This window comes from Saimiri boliviensis, chromosome 5 (assembly GCF_048565385.1).
Source record: "Saimiri boliviensis isolate mSaiBol1 chromosome 5, mSaiBol1.pri, whole genome shotgun sequence".
Classification (NCBI taxonomy): domain Eukaryota; kingdom Metazoa; phylum Chordata; class Mammalia; order Primates; family Cebidae; genus Saimiri; species Saimiri boliviensis.
This window is the reverse complement of record NC_133453.1, coordinates 143,537,138-143,559,235: the sequence shown is the minus strand read 5'-3', so window position 1 is coordinate 143,559,235 and position 22,098 is coordinate 143,537,138. Positions and strand designations below refer to the sequence as shown.

The following is a 22,098-nucleotide window of genomic DNA, read 5'->3' as shown; positions in this document are numbered from 1 at the left end:
TTATCCATTTCTTTTAGACCTCCTGGTTGATTCATGCAGAGGTGTTTATAGTATTCTCTGATAGTAGTGTGTATTTCTATGTGATCAGTGATGATATCGCCTTTATAATTTTTTATTGCATCTGCGTGATTCTTCTCTCTTCTTCTTCTTCATTGGTCTGGCTAGTGGTCTATATTTTGCTGATCTTTTCAAAAAACCAACTCCCGGATTCATTGATTTTTTTTCTGAAGGTTTTTTTTGTGTGTGTGTCTCTGTCTTCTTCATTTCTCCTCTGATCTTAGTTATTTCTTGTCCTCTGCTGGCTTTCAAATTTGTTTGTTCTTGCTTCTCTAATTCTTTTAATTTCGATGTTAGGGTGTCAATTTTAGACCTTTCCTCCTTTCTCTGGTGGGCATTTAGTGCTGTAAATTTCCCTGTAAACACTGCTTTAAATGTGTCCTAGAGTTTCTGGTACATTGTGTCTTCATTCTCATTGGTTCCAAAGAACATCTTTATTTCTGCCTTCATTTCATTGTTTATCCAGTAGTCATTCAGGAACAGGTTGTTCAGTTTCCATGTAGTTGTGTGGTTTTGAGTGAGTTTCTTAATCCTGAGTTCTAATTGGATTGTGCTGTGGTCTGAGAGACTGTTTATTATGATTTCCATTCTTTTGCATTTGCTGAGGAGTGGTTTACTTCCAATTACGTGGTCAGTTTTAGAATAAGTGTGATGTGGTGCTGAGAAGAATGTGTATTCTGTTGATTTGGGGTCAAGAGTTCTGTAGATGTCTATTAGATCCGCTTGATCCAGAGCTGAGTTCAAGTCCTGTATATCCTTGTTATTTTTTCTGTTTCATTGATCTGCCTAATATTGACAGTGGGGTGTTAAAATCTCCCACTATAATTTTGTCAGGAGTCTCAGTCTCTTTGTAGGTCTCTAAGAACTTGCTTTATTAATCTGGATGCTCCTGCATTGGGTGCATATGTATTTAGGATAGTTACCTCTTCTTGCATTGATCCCATTACCATCATGTAATGCCCTTCTGTGTCTCTTTTGATCTTTGTTGGTTTATAGTTTTGTTGGTTTTCATAGTCTCTGTTCTATCAGAGACTATGATTGCAATGCTGCTTTTTTTTTTTTTTGCTCTCCATTTACTTGACAAATCTTCCTCCATCCCTTTATTTTGAGCCTGTGTGTGTCTTTGCACATGAAGTGGTTCTCCTCAATACAGCACACTGATGGGTCTTGACTTTAGATCCAGTTTGCCAGTCTGTGTCTTTTAATTGGGGCGTTTAGCCCATTTACATTTAAGGTTAATACTGTTATGCGTGAATTTGATCCTGCCGTTATGATGCTAGCTGGTTATTTTGCCCATTAGTTGATGCAGTTTCTTCATAGTGTCAGTGGTCTTTACAATTTGGTATGTTTTTGCAGTGGCTGGTACTGGTTGTTCCTTTCCATGTTTAGTGCTTCCTTCAGGAGCTCTTGTAGGGCAAGCCTGGTGGTGACACATTCTCTCAGCATTTGCTTGTCTGTAAAGGATCTTATTTCTCCTTCACTTATGAAGCTTAGTTTGGCTGGATATGAAATTCTGGGTTGAAAATTCTTAAAGAGTGTTGAATATTGGCCACTGCTCTCTTCTGGCTTGTAGGGTTTCTGCAGAGAGATCTTCTGTTAGTCTGAGGCTTCCCTTGGTGGGTAATCCAAGCTTTCTCTCCAGCTGCCCTTAGCATATTTTCCTTCATTTCAGTCTTGGTGAATCTGATGATTATGTGCCTTGTGGTTGCTCTTCTTGAGGAATATATCTGTGGTGGTCTTTGTATTTCCTGAATTTGAATGTTGGCCTGCCTTGCTAGGTTGGGGAGTTTCTCCTGGATAATATCCTGAAGAGTATTTTCCAACTTGGTTTCATTCTCTTCTCCACTTTCAGGTACGCCAGTCAAATGTAGATTTGGTCTTTTCACATAATCCTATACTTCTTGAAGGCTTTGTTCATTTCTTTTCACCCTTTTGTCTCTAAGCTTGTCTTTTCATCCACTCGATCAATTCAGCTTTTGAAACTTGTACATGCTTCACAAAGTTCTTGTGCTGTGTTTCTCAGCTCCATCAGTTCATTCACGATGTTCTCTAAGCTGGTTATTCTAGTTAGCATTTTGTCTAACCTTTTATCAAGGTTCTAACTTCCTTGCATTGGGTTAGAACATGCTCCTTTAGCTTCGAGAAGTTTGTACCTACCTACCTTCTGAAGCCTGCCTCTGTCGATTCCTCAAACTCATTCTCCATCCAGTTTTGTGCCCTTGCTGGTGAGGAGCTGTGATTCCATAAAGGAGAAGAGGCCTTCTGGTTTTTGGAATTTTCAGCCTTTTTGTTCCGGTTTCTTCCTATCTTTGTGGATTTGTCTTCCTTTGGTCTTTAAGGTCAGTGACCTTTGGATGGGGTCTCTGAATGGATGTCCTTTTTGTTGATGTTGAAACTATTTCTTTCTGTTAGTTTTTCTTGAAACAGTCAGGCTTCTCTGCTGCAGGTCTGCTGGAGTTTGCTGGAGGTCCACTCCAGACCCTGCTGGCCTGGGAATCACCAGCATAGGCTGCAGAACAGAAAAGATTGCTGCCTGTTCCTCTGGTAGCTTCATCCAGAGGGATACTGGCCATATGCCAGCCACAGCCTTCCTGTATGAGGTATCTGTTGCCGCCTGCTGGGAGGTGTCTCCCAGTCAGGATACACAGGGATCGTCGAGCTGCTTCGGGAGGCAGTCTGTCCCTTATCAGAGTTCAAACGCTGTGCTGGGAAATCCACGGCTCTCTTCAGAGCTGCCAGGCAGGGATGTTCAGGTCTGTTGAAGCTGTGTCTGCTGCCACCCCTTTTCCCAGGTGTTCTGTCCCAGGAAGTTGGGGGCTTTATTTAGCAGTCCTTGATGGGCTGCTACCTTTGTTCAGAGATGCCCTGCCCAGCAAGCACATCTGGTGGGACAGTGCCTACAGCTGCTGAGCTGTGTTGGACTTTGCCCAGTTCTGATTTCTTGGCAGCTTTGCTTATACTGTGAGGTTGAAACCACCTGCTCAAGCCTCAGCAATGGCAGAGACCCCTCCTGCCACCGAGCTTGAATGACCCAGGTCAAGCCCAGCCTCCTGTGCTGCCTGCGAGAATTTCAAGCCAGTAGATCTTAGCTTGCTGGTCTCAGTAGGGGTGGGACCCACCAAGCCAGACCACTTGGCTCCCTGGCTTCAGTCCCCTTTCCAGGGGAGTGAACGGTTCTGTCTTGCTGGTGTTCCAGGGACCACTGGGTATGAAAAAGAATGCTCCAGCTAGCTCGGTTTCTGCCCTAATGGCCATCCAGCTTTGGGCTAGAAACCCAGGGCTCTGGTGGTTGTGTAGGTACTGGAGGCATCTCCTGGTCTGCAGGTTGTGAAGACCATGAGAAAAGCTCCGTATCTGGGCCGGTGTGCAGGAAACAGTCCCTAATGGCTTCCTTTGGCTAGGAGCGGGAGTTCCTCAGCCCCTTGCTCTTCCCTGGTGAGGCAGTGCCTCGCCCTCCTTGGGCTGCTCTCACTGTCCAGCCAGGCCCAAAGAGGTGAACCAGGTACCTCAGTTGGAAATGCGGAAATCTACCACCTTCTGCATGGCTCTCACTGGGAGCCGTTCCTATTCAGCCATCTTGCCTGGGGCTCCTGTTTTTGTTTTTGTTTTTGTTTTTTTCTTTTAGACAGAGTCTTGCTCCGTCACCCAGGTTGGAGTGCAATGGCATGATCTCGGCTCACTGCAGCCTTTGCCTCCCGGATTCCAGCAATTCTCCTGCCTCAGCCTCTCAAGTAGCTGTGATTAGAGGCCCCCGCCACCACGGCCAGTAAATTTTTTGTATTTTTAGTAGAGTCGGGATTTCACCATGTTGGCCAGGCTGGTCTCAACCTCCTGACCAAAGGTGATCTGCCTGCCTTAGATTCCCAAAGTGCTTCTAAGAGTTTTATATTTTCAGCTCTTACATTTATGTCTGTGATCCTGAGTTAATTTTTTGTGTAGGATGTGGAGTGTGCATCTAAATTTGTTTTCTCCCATTTGGATATCTAGTGGTCCTAGTACCAGTTACGAAAAGACCATTCCTTCCCTGCCTTGCCCCAGGTGACGTTTTGGTGGGACACACAGATACTTGATCTTGCGGAACACGAAGCATCCTATTGCTTTTTCCCTATCAGAAAGATGCTGCTGAAATACAAACCCATGTCCCGTGTCCCTATTGTCTAGTTAGACATTTAATATCAACTCTTGCTCTGGAAAACATCATTTTCAGCCTCAGGAAACTAATTTTATTATTTTTATACTTGTGCTTGATCAAATACATAGGGAGTCTAGAGGGGAAGGCACCTTGACCTCAGAAAACGGAACATGTGATGCGTCCAAGAACTGCATTCAATGTGTTATTCAAATCTAATCTTAGTAAAATATTGTTATTTAGTTTTTATGAATTCACCTATCTCAAATCTGAAGAAGTTTTATGAAGAGTTCTCTTTCCCTTTGATGAGCAGGGATGAGTTGTCAGGTGGGCCTGGAACGTCAGGACCTAGCCGAGGTGGGCACCGTAGGTCTCTGGATAAAGCCCCCCTGGTAGCTCAGCAGATGGCAGGCGGTGTCGGGGCAGGTGTCAGCATTGGGAAAAGGGGTTCTGCGAGCTTGTTTTTAAAGGGAGTCCGTGCAAAATCCAGGGTGAAATTGGGTCAGGCAAGGAGAGCATAGATAAGGAGGCACGATGAGGTTCCAGGTGCAATTTGCTGGTATATTCTTGCGGCCCACCTTGTCCTGGCGCCCACCGAACGCAGAGAGAGAGAGAGGCCTCCGGTGCCGGTGAAAGTGGTGGTTTCCCAGCCTCCAGCTGTTTGCTGTTCCCTCTTCAGCTTTCCAAATGTCATGCTGATAAAAGCATTTAGAGGTTCACTGCCTCTACACTGGCAGCCAGCGCTGCTGATGATTGTGGCATTGTCCTACGCCTTTTGGCTCAGAGTTTTGGGTTGATAAATACTTTTTGTTAAACTTTAAGATTTGGACTTGGTCAAACTAATTGCAGTGTTAGATAATATTTGTTCAGAGTTGACTCTGAAAAGTGCTTCACTCTCATGTGTTTAATCCTCAACTCCACGAGGTAGGTGTTCGTCTCGTGTTACAAAAGGGGCCCAAGGCTTGGAGAGATTAAACCAGACCTGTAGTCACCCAGCTGGGAGGTGGCAGAGGGGACTTAAATGCAGATGCCAGTCCAGAGCCTGCTCTCCTCACCCTGCTCAGAATCTGCTGGCACAGAGAAATCTCCCTGTGGCTTATATTCCCAAGAGTGGCCAAGGGAGCTGAGGATATGCTAGGAACAGTGACGTCCAAATCAGCTCTGCTCTTGTAAGCCCAGTCTGGGTTCTCCTGGGGAGAGTCAGCAACACCTAGACTCTAAGTTTGAGTTATTCACCCTCAGGTGAATGGAGTCTTGGGGGGTTGCCAGCCACCCTGCCAGCAGCAAGATGTTTTGTTACCTTTGTCTCCGAGCAAAAGGGAAATGCGCTAGCAGCTGCTTTTGCAGAGGCCCATCTGCCCTCACCTACAGAACAGCCCAGGGGTCTTTTGGATCATCTTTACCCCTGGGGAGGGAACAAGAAGGGTTCTTGGGGTCTGCTGACTGGGTCACTTATGCCAGGCCAGCTCTAGACTTCCCTAACCATCAGCCAGAAGGCCAGCTTGCTACCCAAGGCCAGCAGTGACTGTATCTCAGGGGCTGTCAGGTTCTCGGCTGGCTGTGTAAAGACTCCACATGGAGTGGTCTGTGGTGCATAAGTCAGGTGCTAAAGAAGAAACAGTCATGCTGAAATCAAGGCTAGCAGCAAGGCTCCTTCTGCCGTGACAACGGGACAGTTACAGAGCTGGAGTTATCAGAGGAATGCCAGACATTTGGGCCCACATCCATTTGGTAGACGTTCCAGACGAGATCCAGACATGAAATCTAACAAAGAGTCCAGGACGATCAGCACCTCGTCTCACGAACAGCTGATCTTCCACATCAACATCTTGCTTCACTTTGGGAAGTTTGCTTCACCAACTTCTGGTCTGATTGCTGGCTTTGCCCATCTGTCTGACTTAGAATTGCCACCACATGCCAAACACAGGCATGAGAGCTCCCTTTGGCTGTAGCCAGAGCCTGCCGGGCACAGTGCAGGGATCAGGAAATAGCAGTCCACATTCTTAGGTTGTTATGCTTTTGAATGGGAGATTCTGCATTGAAAGGGTTGGAATTAGTTATTATTTCATGATACCAAATGGAGGTGTAAAAGATTTATGGGACAATAGAGCGGAATGGGCAGTTCTTTCCTCCTAAGAGAGAATTGTCTCTGCAGGGCAGTGATGAACTTGTCACGACAGCAAAGCTTCCCTTCTTCATGGTGACATTGTTCTCATAGTGATCGAGGACTGTCTCAGGAAATCTGCCATATCGCTTGTGCATATTTGGAATTGGGGTGACTGGCTAAGGAACATAGTACGGGTGCCATGAAGAAATGATTTCAGCCTCCTACGTGGATGGCGGGCTGGGTACATGGATAGCATTCTGTGATTTCCACTGCGGGGAAGAGTAGAGCATGGCCAGGTCAGCAACACCGTTAAGTAGTGGCTAACGGAAGTGCGTGTGCAGTTCCATGCTCCTCCAGAGGATGGTCTGGAAGAGAGACTTCTGGAGGAAGAATGGGAAAATAGTCCCATTTTTACTACTTAAAAAAAAAAAATTTATTTGCCTCTTCAAGTGTTTAATTTTTATTTTTTTTGAATTAAGAAAAGCATAATTACCACAATTACATAATTACCACAAATTACAAAGGACTAAAGCAGGACTAGAATAATGAATGGATCACTTCAGCCTGGAAAGCAGATACTCTTAAGAATGTTAGCAGCTCATTCAAGTATTTTACATTTCTTTCTTTTTTTTTTGGTCCCTCTTTTGGACTTCTAAATATGGTATCTTAGCACATAGTAGACAGTGTGCAAAGAGCGTCAGGTAGAACCTTCTTCACAAAGCCAGATGACAGATTTTTCTCTCTAATGAGAAAAGCGTTCTAACTTCTTACCTTCTCTGCCATCAGTATGGGTGAAGAGGGAGAAGGTGGGGTTGGGGGAAATCCAGGGACTCTTCCACATGGGAGGTACGCTGGGGTTCCATTCAGGAGGTCCCAGATAATTCAGATCACTCTACCCAGGTTTTTTTTGGCAAAAAAAAAAAAAAAAACTACCCTCACCCTTCATAACTAGTCATCTTCCTTGCCCTCTTCCTCACTTTCAGGGCCTTCTAAGCAGCTTGTTAACTTTTATAAAAATCAGTCATCAGAAAACAGAAAAAAGCTACAGTGGAACAAAGCAGAAACATATAATAACTTTGACGTAGGGGCTCAGCACCTCTGTCTGACCCCCAGGGGTCCTGGCTGGGGTAGAACTGGATGGCCCTTCTCTACTGGTAGTGCGTTTGCTCCCAGGTGCAGGAGAGGACGAAGGAGAAACCTGCCCCTTCTGGCTCTTGTGTCCCATTTAAAAATGATTCTCCTGCCTTGTCTCCAAGTCTTGTTTGTTTGGTTGGTTGTTTATGTTAGACTGAGATTGAAAATGATTTAGGAAAATAACACAGCTCTGTTCTGTTCCCATGCTGGTGGGCACTGGCTGGGATGTTCTTGGGGTGTGTGTGCTGTGGACAGGCAGGAAGCAGTAAGTGTCTCTTTGGTCTTAGACTCTGACGGAGTGAATGTTGACATCAGTTTTCTGAGCAATCATGGCGATTTGTCAGTTTCCATCAAATGGAGAACAAAATCAACAAATGGCTTTTATGGCATGTTTTTCTTCTTATTAACCCAAAACAAATCCAGTTTTTAGAAATACTACTTTGCAGAAAACAGAGCTTTTTACAAATGTCAGCAAATACTCCGCTGCATCAAGTCCATCTCCGTGTACGTTCAATTCATGCAACCAATACGATATACCAAGATATGGCCAAGCGCGGTGGCTCACGCCTGTAATCCTAGCACTTTGAGAGGCTGAGGCAGGCATATCGCAAGTCAGGAGATGGAGACCATCCTGGCTAACATGGTGAAACCCTGTCTCTACTAAAAATACAAAAAATTAGCCAGGCATGGTGGCATGTGCCTATAGTCCCAGCCACTCAGGAGGCTAAGGTAAGAGAATCACTTGAACCCAGGAGGCAGAGGTTGCAGTGAGCTGAGATCACACCACTGCACTCCAGCCTGGGCAACAGAGCGAGCCTCTGTCTCGGGAAAAAAAAAGAGGCAATAAAGGCCCTGCAGTGGGGACCAGGGAATTGGTAGTGGCCTTGTCAAAATAGAATAGAGTGGTTTCTTTTAAAAATTCATTATATATATACACATACACACACACACACACACACACACACACACACACACACACACGCACCATCAAGATTATACCTTTATAAGTCATGTATTTGTTAGACTATGGATATGTGCATATCCCTTAGCTGTTTTGTTTTTTCGTTTTTACGTGCTTTACACTTACAGTGCCAATTTAAATTGGAAGCTTAACTCAGGGTGCTTTCCCAGTGACATTTATAAACCTAATTGGCATAGACGCACGTGTCACCCTATGCATGACTTTGGCTGCTTTTCCACCCCCCAGCATGATAAAGAGTCAGTTTGGCTGCTCTTTTAAAGTGACATTGTTGGTGAGTAATGACAGACCCTTCCTCACGTTTTCTGTGTGTCATTTGAGATCTGGCAAAGAAAAGTACATTCTACAAAGCATTGTTATTTATCACCTTCTGAGGAATGCTTGGGTAACCCCCAAGGGCTGGAGGATAATTTTCCCAAGATCTTTCGGTCTGACTTGGCTCATCAGAGAGAATTTTTTTCCTAGGGAATGTGTTTGATTACATTCTGGGATTCCTGTGTTTAGTGTTTATAACCTTTTTGAGGTTACGGATCCCACTGGAAATTCGATGAAAGCTTGCTTGCAAGAAATAGTCACATGCATATTAACTTCTGCACTCTCAAGGGTTAAAGACATCTGTGTGCAACCCTTGTCAGTTTGTGTCTAAGAGGAAACTCCCTGGACTTTGAATAGTAGTTGGCAGGCCTCTCCTGTCTTCCCCGGAATGCATTATGCACAGGCCTGACTGTGAGTCTGTCTCCCAGGCCTGCCATCCATTCCCTGGGGCAGAGTCCTCTTTACCTTTGCTGTGGTTAGAGGAGTCTGCAGCCAGACCATCTGCGTTCAGTGGGTTCTCGTACTGGGTTGCAGCATGAACCTGGGGATTTTGCGCTTGGCGCCTCAGTTTCCCCATGTGTGAATGTGGGTGATAATAGCATCCCTTCGTGGGGTGATGGTGTTACATGCACATGCATGTGAACATATGTATGGCTGAACATCAGAGGTTATAGGGCAGGCATCCCCAAACTGTGGCCCGCGGGCTGCATGCGGCCCCCTGAGTCCATTTATCTGGCCCCCCGCCGCACTTCAGGAAGGGGCACCTCTTTCATTGGTGGTCAGTGAGAGGAGCACAGTATGTGGCGGCCCTCCAACGGTCTGAGGGACAGTGAACTGGCCCCCTGTGTAAAAAGTTTGGCGACACCTGCTATAGGGACTCCTGTTAGCAGAGACAGGTGGGTGGGCACAACGGCATGGAAACGCAGCCTGCATGGTGACCTGCCGCTTCCCAGGATATAACCACTTCCTGACTTCTGCGTACCTTTCAGCCTTTCTCAGTGGGCCAAATTACGTCCTAAAATGGCCTTCATACCAATTTATATTCTCCTCGATAGCATCTGGAAGTCTTTAATCCTGATAACCTTGCCGGTTATTGTCAGAGTTTTTTGTGTTGTGTCAGCATGCCAGGTGTGAATTGATACCTTCTTGTGATTTTATTTCTCATTTCTCTGATGACCAGGTAGATGGGATACCTTTTGAAATCATTGGTTGTATGAATTGAAAATGCCTTCATTGTGTCTTTTCTTAGTCTCTAACTTTGTTTATGGTACCTTTTATCACATAGAAATTTTCAATGTGGGTTTAGCTAGATAGCTTAGTCTTGTTCGTTATGATACTCGCTTCCTGTTTCTTGTTTTAAAAATTCTTTACTACTCCAGGAACGTAAAGCCATCCCATGACATACTCTTTCGACAGATAGAAGCTGTTTCCATGCTTGTGTATTTCATCCGTTTAGAGTTTGTTTCTGTGTCTGGCATGAGGTGGAGAGTTTGATTCATTCATCTCCCTGTGGGCACCTGTTTTCCCAGTGTCATTTATTGAATAGTCTGTTGTTTTCCAGTTATTCAGTGTTTTAACGAATCAGGCAATCTGCATTTTAAGCTCTTTTTTTTTTTTCTTTGAGACAGAGTCACCTTGCTCTGTCAACCAGGCTGGAGTGGCAGTGGTACAATCTCAGCTCACTGCAACCTCCACCTCCCGGATTCAACCGATTCTCCTGCCTCAGCTTACCGTGTAGCTGGGATTACAGGCGTGTGCCACCACGCCCTGCTAATTTTTGTATTTTTAGTAGAGATGGGGTTTGGCCGTGTTGGCCAGGCTAGTCTCAAACTCCTGACCTCAAGTGATTCACCCGCCTGGGCCTCCCATCGTACGGGGATTACAGGCATGAGCCGCCACACCCAACTGCCTCTTCTAATTTAAAATTGTTGGTGACTGATTGGAATTTTTATTTAAATCCTAAATGGGCCAAACACAACATTCCTGCAGTTGAAATCCTTCTGTGCCTGCCAGCTTGCAGCCTCTGATGTAGTGGTTTAGGGCAGGGCCTCTGGCCCTAAAGACCTGAGGTTGAATCCCGGCTCCACCCGTCATTTGCTGTTTGCCCTCGGATGAGTTGCTGACTTCGCAGAGCTTAGTTTCCTCACCGGTAGTACTGCAGGGATGGATGATAAGAGTATGTACCTCACCAAGTGGTGGTGTGGATAAAATGAGATCACGCGTGGGAGTCTATAGCACAGGGCCTGGTACACACATAGTAAGTGTTCAACAAATCCTAGTGGTCAGCAGCTGCCGCTGCCCCATGACTTACTCCTCCCTGTTCCAGCCCATGTCTTAAGCAGCAGAGGATGGTGTTTTATGCAGATGAGGTTGGCAGGGCTGCTGTGCATTCGTTTGTTTGCACAGCTTATTGAGGACGTGTTTAACCCATGCTGTGCTGTGTCTTTTGAACTGTTATGGGTGTTGGCCTAGAGAGGCCTCACATATGGTTTGTTCATAGGACCTGACTGGCTCATGCTGCTGCAGAGGAATGGCGATGGGCCCTGGGCACCTACCTGGGCACCTGCAGGAGGGTTGCGGCTCGGAAGGGCAGGATCATGGGAGAGTCAGTGGATTTTTTAGGACTCACTGGAGTGGGGAGAGGCAAGTAAGGTGACCCCTGCAGATTCCCCAGCAATGCTTAAGGCAATGACAAAGGTCTGGGCTTGGGATCAGTGAGAAGGAGATCCCAGTGTCTGTGAATAGAAGGAAACAGCAGGACTTGATGATTACTAACATTGGGTGGGAGAAGGGAAGAGAGACATCGACTAGGACGCAAGCTTCTGAACAAAACTTGAAGGCTCACTTTGGGGTGGCGAGTCCCGTTGGTGTGGACTGAGCCGGGGGGAGTATAAGACAGCCAGGCTGACCAGCCTCAGGGGAGGGCCACAGTAGAGCTGAAACAGGAGCCTGGTTCTGACCATAGGGGCAGAGAAGCAACCTCGAAACGGCTGAAATTGCTTAAAAGGTGAAGAACATTTGTTACTCTCGGACTTCGACGTTTGAAAGACAGACGCTGACATGCATGCTATTTCCATGGTCTGGGATGACCCTGAAACTCATTGTAGCCTACTGATAATGAGCTGTGTCCATAAGGGTACAGCAGGGATGTGACTTCACCCTGAAGACGGGGCCTGAGAGTTTGTGATATCCGCTTGCTGCCCCCCTGGGGACAGTTCCCAGAGGCTGGCCATCTTCTCTGCCTGCCGCTGATTCTGCCATAAGTCAGCTGTTTCCTCTTCGTAATCTTAGTGCCCACTTGACTTCATGGTGTGGCTGTCATCAACATTCTTTCCTAAGAGGCTTAACTTTTTTTTTTTTAATAAATAACATGGAATTTTGTCATTTTTGTGTCCTGTCAGCAAAGGCAGATTGTCCTAGGGCCTCCCGTGGGCCATCAGAAGGGAGGGCTTGTCATGGTAGTCTGACTTTTTAGTTCATGACTGTTGAATCAACACCCAAATGATGGCTGGCTTCCTTCCCATGTTTGGGTTACTTCTTTAGTGGAGGGGCTGTGGTGCCCTGCCAGGGAATGATTTATGGACTTGAACTCAAATGCTAGAGTTCATGAGCTGGCGCCCAGAGCCGCTCGGAGGCCTGGGCTGACCTTGGTGCACAGCCCAAGAGCAGGGCCCCGAGGGATGCCTGGAACCGTGTGCAGAGTGGAAGGCTTGGTTCTCCTTGTTCCAGGGTTTCACTTAAAGTCCACATTTCCTCCCCCAAAGGAGGGGCTTTGCTGGGCTAAGCATTTAGCAAGAAATGTGGTTACATGTTTTAAGAATACTTTTTTTTTTTTTTTCCTAACTTGGCAAATGTTTCTATGCATGGCCTTGGATTTTATTCATCCTTTAGAAATACAGATATAAGAGGGAGTGAAGCTGTTTTTCAAGGTTGTTTCAGGCAGGTCTCAAGAACGTACCTTTGCAAGAGTCGTCGGAAGTCATTAAAGGTAAATTACAGAAATGGCTCATATAGTCCAAGAAATATGGGTAATGCAGGTAAAGCCTGGTGTCACAGGTAAAAGCAGACCTTGACTAATATATACCACTATGACTTCATCAACCCATGACTCTTGGATGTAATCGTCCGGTGACCTTGACTCTTCCCAGATCCTGAAACCAGGGCCGTCTTCTCCTTGGTTTCACATGCATGTGAGTATCCCTTTGTTAATGTTTTAAATTACAATTGAAGCATAGTTTACCTATGGATAGTCTATCTAAGTGTACTGTTCAATGACTGTAAACTGCTGAGCTTTGTATAATGATGAACGCTGACCTGCATCAAGACACCAGACACTCTCAGCCCCTGGGCCGACCCTCTCATGCCCCTTCTGGTCACTAGTCCCTCTGGGGTAACCCTGACCTGACTTTTTGATCACTAAATGAATTATTATAAGGCCAGCATCCTGGTGACCAGCACCCGGGTCAAACAGTAGGATCTATCAGCCCTGTGGATGGACACCGTCCCAGCCACAGCCCCTTATCTCTGCACGGGCGCCCACTTCCTGGGCTGTTCTAGCAATGAGCGCCTCTGCCTCCTGGTCTCGTGCACTTGTGATTTCTGAAGGAGTCAAGGCACACAGAATAAGCGGCACATGTTTCTGGCTTGCTGTGTTTGATTCTGCACACCTGGAGTGCCTGTTGCTGCTGGGTTTTCATGGAGATCTGCTATGCTGAACCTGCAGCTGTGCTTAGTTTTTGTGAGCCTACTGTGTGCCAAGGGAGGTTCGTGGGCTCCCAACTGACCTGGAAGAGGCTACTGTGTGCTAGGTGAGGCTCATGGCCTCCCAACAGACCTGGAAGCATCCAGAACTCTCTGCCACATCACCACCTTCCCCTGGAGTTCTTTGGAATTCTCTGGGGGACTTAAGGAGATGATTTTAGCCTCTGATTCTTCAAACCTAGCAGTATGTTACTTTTGTAAGAGTCTTGTAAAACTGGCTTCTCCTTCCAAGGCTGTGTTTGGGTGTTTTTAGAACGTCTCGTAGGGCGTGGGGATTTCTGGGGCCGGTGACACGAGTGAGGAGTCCATGTTTGGTGTGTCGCAGTCCTTCTCTCACCCCGCTCCCCGGTGCCTTCGTGTCTCCTTATGGGCATCCCTGGCTGTAACTTGCAAGGTACCGTGTTATCAAATGACTGGGGGGTGGTGCTTCCCTGGCAACGCATGCAGCTGGCGAAGGTGCTATATGATTTAAATACCCAGGACCCCCGCCCCACCGTATTTTTCGTTCTTCTCTACCAAGCATTTTTGTAACTAGTACAACCTGACGCTCCTACAACTTCCCAACTTCTCATCGGTTCCTTGTTACTAATCCATGCTGTGAGCCTCGAGGCCAAGCCCGTGGCACGTCAGGTGGCGGCAGTGCTGCGCGGCCGATGAGCGTGGCGAGTTCTGGTGGCCGCCGCGCCGTCGGTCACCCGTGTGAGCAGGGGGACCCAGGGCACTTCCGTGGGTACCCAGGGCTCACTCCGGGTGTATTAGTCTGTTGAGAGCTCCTCTTCCGGAATACTGCAGACTGGGAGCTTTACGCAGCAGACAGTTCTCTTCACAGGTCTGGAGGCTGGAGCTCCGCAGTGCTCATAGGACTGGTTTGGGATAAGGAATCTCTTTCCTGGCTTGTCGACAGCTGCCTTCTCGCTGTGTCCTCACCTGCCCTCTTGTGCTCACTTGGAGAGAGGGAAAGGGGAAGGGAGGGAGGAAGACATCTAGTGTCTCTCCTTCTTTTTATAAGGACACCAGACCTGTTGGATCAGGGCCTTGCTGACCTCATTTCACCTTCGTTACCTCTTGAAGGCCCTGTCTCCAAATGCAGTCACGCTGGGAATTAGGGCTTCGACCTGTGAGTTTCAGGGGGACACAGCTCAGCCTGTAGCAGTGAGCGTGATCAGGATGCCTGTGGTGGCTCCTATCAGCCCCACCTGCCTCCGTCCTGGCTCTGGCTGTCGTCACAGTTGAGCAGCCTTCACTTGTAGCCCCGCCTGTGGCTACTCTAAGGAGTGATTCAAACAGAAGTGTTGAGAAAGATTACGATTCTAGGCACACGCCTCGGACAGCTGCCTGGGGAAGGCTGAGTCAGGAGTGTGCCCCTCCTTCCAGACCGCGCTTGAATCTCCGAAGGGAGATTCGTGCCATTCCCAGATCCCCTCTGGGGATATCTGACCCCATGGAAGACTTAGTTGTCCCATTCCCCACATGGAGGAGATTATTTTTAGCCAAAACATATCACACTTCTTCTCAGCCTCACCCCCACGTAAAAACCCAGCTTTCCTCAGGGACAGGGAGGGCGTTCTAACCCACCAGCAAAGGGGAAGCGTTTACAGTGAGAGAAGGTAGAGGAGGCTGAAAGTTGTCACTGAAGTGGGACTAAGCCAAGTTCGTCTTAAAATTATTGACCAAAGGAAGTGCCAGGCAGTGCGGTTGATAGAATATGTTGAGTGGGTTACAGCTTTCAGAATTCACTAGGGTCTATTGCTGTAGGAGTGAGGGTGGGCATCCCTTCATACTGCCAGTTAGGGAAGGGGTGTTGCGGGCATAACGATGTCCACAGACATACACCCAGGTGTGCACACGCAGGAACCTGCGCACAGGTGACCACGCAGTGCTGCTGAGGCACAGCCATCCAGCAGGCTGGTCAGGGGGTTGCATTTCCTGAATGCCAAATACTGGAAGACGGATCTCTTCTCTGATGGCCGGGGAGTGCATGCAGAGCTTCAGGGCTCTCCTGAAAGGAATCTCAAAGGCACTTATTACCTGCTGTGTTCACTGGTGCCACCCATGGTGCTCCCCACATGGGGAGCTACCCGTGTTCGGGACAGTTTGCTGAGAGTAGTCAGAACAAGGGTGTGGCTCTGTGAGGGGCCTTGGCTGTGATGGGTCACGCCGACGGAGGCATAGGGATCAGTGAGTGGGCAGCTCAGTGTGGAGCTCCCTCTCTGGTTTCCACTTGTCTGCGATCTGGAGAGGCCAGATCTGAGCTTGGTCACTGGCACAGCTGTCTTTCAGAGACCCCAGCACCCACCTTTCAGGCCCTGGGGCTTGGCTGGGAGCATCCCTGCTCACCTTTCTACCAGCTGCCTTGTCTTTGCCGAAATGGCCTTGAGGCTGCTTCCCCTGGGCCTGTGCTTGCTTGGCTTAGCCTCTGCCTGGCATGAGGCCTGTCACATACAGTCAGGAAATAATTGACAAGGTGTTTGTCAAAATAAGAGATTTTCAAGCCTCCCCTAATATCCTGGAGTGAACCTGCCTGGGACCATTTGTGGTGGGCATCAGGGCCTGTTTCGGAAGCCCCTGAGCTTCTGTAGGGTTCTCACAAGACAGGCACACTGTGACCTGAGAAATACCACATTGCTCCCTGGAGAACCCCTCTCACGTGAAGGGTCCTGCTGACGTGAGCACCATCTTCTCTGGCAGGTGGGACATCTGCGTGACATCTCCATGCACTTGGCTCAAGTTGGCTGTGGTCTTTCAAATATCACCACTTACTCATTTCTCTTTCCTTCTCCTCTACTGGCATGTTTTGGTTTCTAGCAGCAAACTGTTGGCTGAAACTTTTTGCTTATAACTTGTAAATCCCAGGGCCAATTTATTCTTCCACTTACCCTTAACTCAAAGAACATAGGAAAATGTTATCTTGTAGGAGTGACTGCTTCAGCCCAGGGACCCCCAGATCTTCAGTAGGGACTTGTGTGATTCTCTCACCAGGGACAGCTTGTCTTTCCAAAGTCCAGGATCCTGGAGGTGCCTGGGAAACCGAAGCCAAGGGCATCTATGTCCTAAGCTGTGGTCTCATTAACCCTAGGGAGCAAGGCTCAGAACATGTAGCCTTTCCTGACTCTGACGCGTAACCAAGAAGACCCCATCACAAAGCAGTAGCTCACATGGCATTACAACACACCAGCCAGCTAACTGAGTTAGCCTGCAAGGCCATAGTTGCTGGATGACTCCCAGTCCACAGAAAACCATAATTGCCCAGGGGAAGCTCTGGAAGGATTCCTTGGAGAATGTGCCAGCACATTCATTGCTTGGGCTAGCAGTGGAAATGAAGGTGACTCCTGGTGACTCCCCACCGTACCCCCAGCCCCTTCCCCCTCAGTCACTCTTCTGTTGCAAGAGGTTAGGGTTTCCCCCCACTACTTAGGTTTTTGATGTTACAGCTAATAAGGCTTTGTCTACACCGAGGTCAGAAAGATTTCCATCTTAGTTTTCTTTTAAGAGTTTTATAGTTAATAGCTCTCATATTTAGCTCTTTAATTCATTTTGACTTAGATTTGGAATGTGGTGTGATGTAGGGGTCCAACTTTATTATTCCTTTGTAGTTAGTTTTCCTTTGTCACATCCTAGACTCTAAGACATTTGCTCCTAAATGCTGTTCACACATTCAGATCACACCCACATCCACTTAAGTTTGCAAGAGCACAAGGACTTGTCAATGAGCCTGAACCTGCAATTCAGTCTGCATTGACTGTGGTTGCTGCATGGGTAGATGCCAGTTGCTCCCTTGTGACTGACAGCTTAGCATCCCAGCAATAACTGTGACAGTGTTGGGTAGTTGAGCAGTTGGTGAGAAAAACTGAGTCATCTCTCTCAAAGGCAGACCTTGTAAGGTCGGACTAATGGGCAGCAAGACCACCAGCTGCAGACGGCTTACATGCAACAACTTTCTACATCAACCAGAGTTTACACAGTTTTGTGTGGTTTGGTTTATTCCTTAAATCTAGAGACGGTCAAGTGATCATCCCAGAGATAGAGAGTTACGAGCTTATGTCATGTAGTTTTCTACTGAAAAAGGCTCTAGTTAAGCCTCTTCACCCAATATTGTCTGCAAAATTATGCTTCTACTGAGAAAAGGGAAAGAAAGGAGACAAATGAGTGCCTGTGTTGTATCGGCATGCTGGGAACATGGGTCACAGAGCTAGGTGGATGGGAGCCCCTTCTCTGGATAAATTAAATGAGCTTCTCCAAGTGTCAGAAGAACTCATTACACCCCTTCATTTTTTTTTCTTTTTGGAGACAGAGTCTTGCTTTGTCACCTGGGCTGGAGTGCAGTGATGGATCTTGGCTCACTGCAGCCTCTACCTCCTGGGTTCAAGTGATTCTCCTGCCTCAGCCTCCCGAGTAGCTGGGACCATAGGCACCTGCCACCATGCCCTACTAATTTTGTGTTTTTAGTAGAAATGGGGTTTCACCATATTGGCCAGGCTGGTCTTGAACTTCTGACCTCAGGCGATCCTCCCAGCTCAGTCTCCCAAAGGGCTAGGATTACAGGCATGAGCGAGCCACTGTGCCTGGCCCACACCCCTTCACTGTTACCTTCTGTGTTTCAGATTTTTTTTTAAGAGTGTGTTTTGTTTCCCTAATCAGTGCCAGGGGTGTGGCAGAGTTGGATTGAGCCACCACTGAGGGCACAGGCACACACTCAGCTATGTGCCTGTCCACTGTGAACATCCTACAGCATCTGCTGCCCGAAGGCGCTGCACACTCAGCATTAAAATACAGAGGGGTTTTGTTTGTGGTTTCATTTTAGAGGAGTCTCCCACTTCTGCTGTAGATCACCTTGAATAAATGAACGATAATCAATAACTTTAATTTTCATAGCAATATGTGTGTTAATTGTATTTGATTTAAGCCAAAAAAAGAGGAAAATTTAAAAGATTTCTAATTCTCTCACTTGAAGTGTTTAAACTTAAAAACATTTGGACCCAAATGTATAAAACCTTCACTCGACTCCACGTACGTCTCTACGTATGCACGAATTAGGATTTATGAAAATCTTCCAAATCCTAGAAGATTATTCATTGTTGTTGGTTATCAGAACTTTGGTGAGGGAGGCCCAGGGTTTGCCTAGAGGAACATGAGGGTTGCAGGCAGGGAGCCCTGCATTTGTGTCCCGGTCTGGGTGCTGATGAACCATGAAGCTGGTTATTGAGCCTCTGTTTCCCCATTTATAAAATGGGACCAGTCATACTTGCCAAGCAAGGGAGGGTTGAGTGTTTGGAGCAGTCTTGCGCATGGAGAGGCACAGCTAATAAATTCCAGTTGCCTTTCTGCCTCCCTTTTGTTCCAAGAAACTATGCAAACATGTGGAATTGATGTTTTCAAAATTTTTAAAATAAGTTCTGTGATCTGCGGAGAATTTTAAATCATAGAAGGCTGGAGCCAGTGAAAGGACCATTGCAGGGTCTGAAAGCCTCGCCTCAGCGTAAGGAGATTCCAGTTCCCTCGGAAGGTTCCACAGCATCAGCACTGAAGTTAGCAGACCTGTGTCACAGACCTCCATTTTTAATAAATCAGTGCAGAGAAAACTGGTTTTTCCTCATTTCTTGACAAGTGCCAGCATGGGGATTGAGTGGGTTTTTCCGGCTTGCTGCCTTCTGCAGCCTCACACGGTGGGGTATCTCTGGGTCTCCAGGGCTCTGTCTTGCTAGACTGCAGTTTCTTTTCAGAAACGTGGAATAGTGGTGGGCTTTGTTTTCTGCCGAAGCTGGATGGCTTAATTACCGTTTATTCCCCCGCAGCTCTTAATTTTACAACAACCTGGGATTTTCTCCAGACTTGGTTTTCTGCGTTCTAAGCCTTTCCACCTCATCTCTCATAAACACACAGCTCTTGTACTCGGTTATCAGCTTGCTTTTATGTGTTTTTCCTTGCTCATTTTTATGAGCAGGCTGGTCACGATTGGAATAAATTACGAAAAGCATTAGACCTTCAGCCACCTTTGTGCAAGAGCATTTCTTGTAAATAAACTGATTCTTTGTTTTCTAGTTAAAAATCATCTGCGCCTTGGAAAGATTAAAATGCAGTTACTGGAAGGCTCCTTGCTTCCCTGTTTCGCTAGCTTTGCACGTTACCTAATTAGAGTGGAAAGTCAGGGCTGCCTTCTCTGAGGGCTGAGCGAGGCTGAGGCCAGGGGCAAGTGTGCGTGTGGCAGTCAAGGTCTGCCGGTTGAGTAGCAGAGCCCGTGGCGAGCACACTCAAGACAGCAAGCTCAGCACATCTGGCCTTATTATGTCTGCCTTCCCCCTCACCAGGCAGCTTCTCCAGGGTGCACACATCTGATTGTTTCTAATTAATTCATTGACCCAGAGAGGCCGCAGCCAGGGCTGGACGGACACTGCTGGGTGTGTTGTCTGAGCGTGCGTGCACCCACGTGGGCCGTGTGCACATACCATTGGGGCTATGTAGCAGCATTCCACCTACTCACTGGTAGACTTGTAAAAGCAACCACAAAACATCTTTAAACAAAACCAGAATAATGACCTCGAAGGCACCGAGAAGCCACATCGCATCCTTCCTGGTTGTCATATTGTTCTTAATAGTCTGCATTGCTGGGTTGAGACATTCACACGGCCACAAAAGCATCTTAAGGCCAAATAACATTTAATCTGTGTCTTTTATTTATTTTTAACTAAGCACATTTCCTGTTTCCAGATAGACCCACAGTGAGGTGCCTGGGCCCAGCGTGCGGAATGTGAGCCCTGGAGCCGCACCTCTCTGCAGAGCTAGGCCGTGTGTGCTTCCTCTGCACCTTGTGGAGAGGATGAGGAAGGAGGCTATATTGGTTCATTTTCACACTGCTGTAGAAACACTACCTGAAACTGGATAATTTATAAAGGAAAGAGGTTTGATTGGCTCTCAGTTCTGCGTGTCTGGGGAGGCCTCAGTAAACTTACAATCATGGCTGAAGGGGAAAGGGAGGCAGGTACCTTCTTCACAAGGCGGCAGGAGAGAGGGGGACAGAAGAGCAGCCAAACACTCCTAAAACCATCAGCTCTCATGAGAACTCACTATCCCAAGAGCAGCGTGGGGGAAACCGTTCCCATGATCCAGTCCCGTCCCAGCAGGTCCCTCCCTGCACATGGGGATTACAATTCAAGAGGAGATTTGAGTGGGGACACAGAGCCTCACCACGTCAGAGGGACCACCCTGTGTGTGGCTGAGCTCTACACCAGTTTGATTTGGGCATCAACAAAGAGCATGTTGGTATAGCTCTTTGGGAGCAGGGAGGAGGGCTCATTTTTAATGGAATGGTTCCCCTGTCCCATTCTCCCCTGCCCTCTGCCAGTTTTTTCCCTCCTGAGACACCTCAGGCCAGGTCTTGGAGGGAGCCCTTGGAACAGAGCAGCGTGCAGCTTGACAGAGGGACCGTGCCTGTGGGGGAGAGCAGGTGCCTCTTCCTTGGGTGGCCGTACCCCCTCCAGGGTATGGGGCCGGTGGGCAGAGGCCAGCTGGGTTTAGCCTCCATTCACCCCACAGTGTTATGCCAGCAGAGCTGCTGCCCACCCACACCCAATGTGACTGCACAGCCAGGGGAGCCCTGAGCTCCTCCTATAGCCACCCCATGCCACCAGCCACTTGTGCATCACAGAGTGGCATATGACGGAGCTGTCGTCAGGTTAGACACCCATGGGAGGACAGAGGTCAGGGTTCCTAGGGGGCCCTGTTGAGCTAAGCCCTGTGGTCCCTGCAGGGTGAGACATGTCTTTCCTGGGTGCAGGGAGAGCAGCAGCGTGGAGAGTGCAGTGGGGAGCCCTGGAGCGTCAGCCCCTGGAAGTGTGGCTTGCATGGGCTCGCCTTCCCCACCCCCGCTGTGGCTGCCATCCCAACATTCCTCAGAGGGCCTGGCATCCACGGACCCCATGTCATCCCACGCATCCCTCAGCCAGAGCCACCTTCCTCCCCTGAAAAACGCCTGCCCCTCCTCCGTCCCACCAGCATCTCCCATCCTATCGTTGGGGCATAGCCTCCATGGCCCTGCGTTGCGTTCCTTCTGGTGTGTGTGGTTCGGGTTTCCTTTCTTAGGACAAGGTCCTTAGGGGCAGGCACGTGTGCATGGAGACGAGGCGTTTGGCTCACAGGCTAGTCCTCACCGAGGACTGTGAGGCCCTGGCTGCACTCCCTCTGGGTCTTCCACTCTCAAGGGCTCCTGAAGCCTTTTTGGAACATTCTGTGCAGCCTTCCGGGACTTGCTGTCTGTGAGTCCCAGCGCAGATCCCGTCCTGGTTCACGCCTGGGATGTGCAGTGTGAGGGGGCGCTCCCTCTCGGGGCGTGCGGGTACAGGGGCATCACCTGAGAGCCAGGGCCTCTTAAACTTTGCACGCTGGGTGCCTTGCCTGGCTGGCCTCACCCAGTCCCAGCCCTAGACATTGGAGTTGGACAGACCTGGCGGAGGATCCCAGAGCACTGGGTGCTCATCCAGGTGACCTTGGGAGAGTTACCTTTCCTCTCCAAACCTCAGTTTCCCTCATCCTCGGTCGTGAGGGTTAAGTTAGGGGCCATGGGTGCACTACTCAGCACACCCCCGGACGCGTAGATGCTCCATGGATGGTTGCGGTGGTTAC

At 48.2% G+C, this 22,098-nt stretch overlaps 1 protein-coding gene across 1 annotated transcript in view; it reads left to right on the top strand.

Moving 5' to 3' along the window:
• ADAMTS17 (ADAM metallopeptidase with thrombospondin type 1 motif 17) overlaps positions 1-22,098 on the top strand; it is a 309,441-nt gene that overhangs the window by 110,346 nt on the left and 176,997 nt on the right. The window lies entirely within an intron of this gene.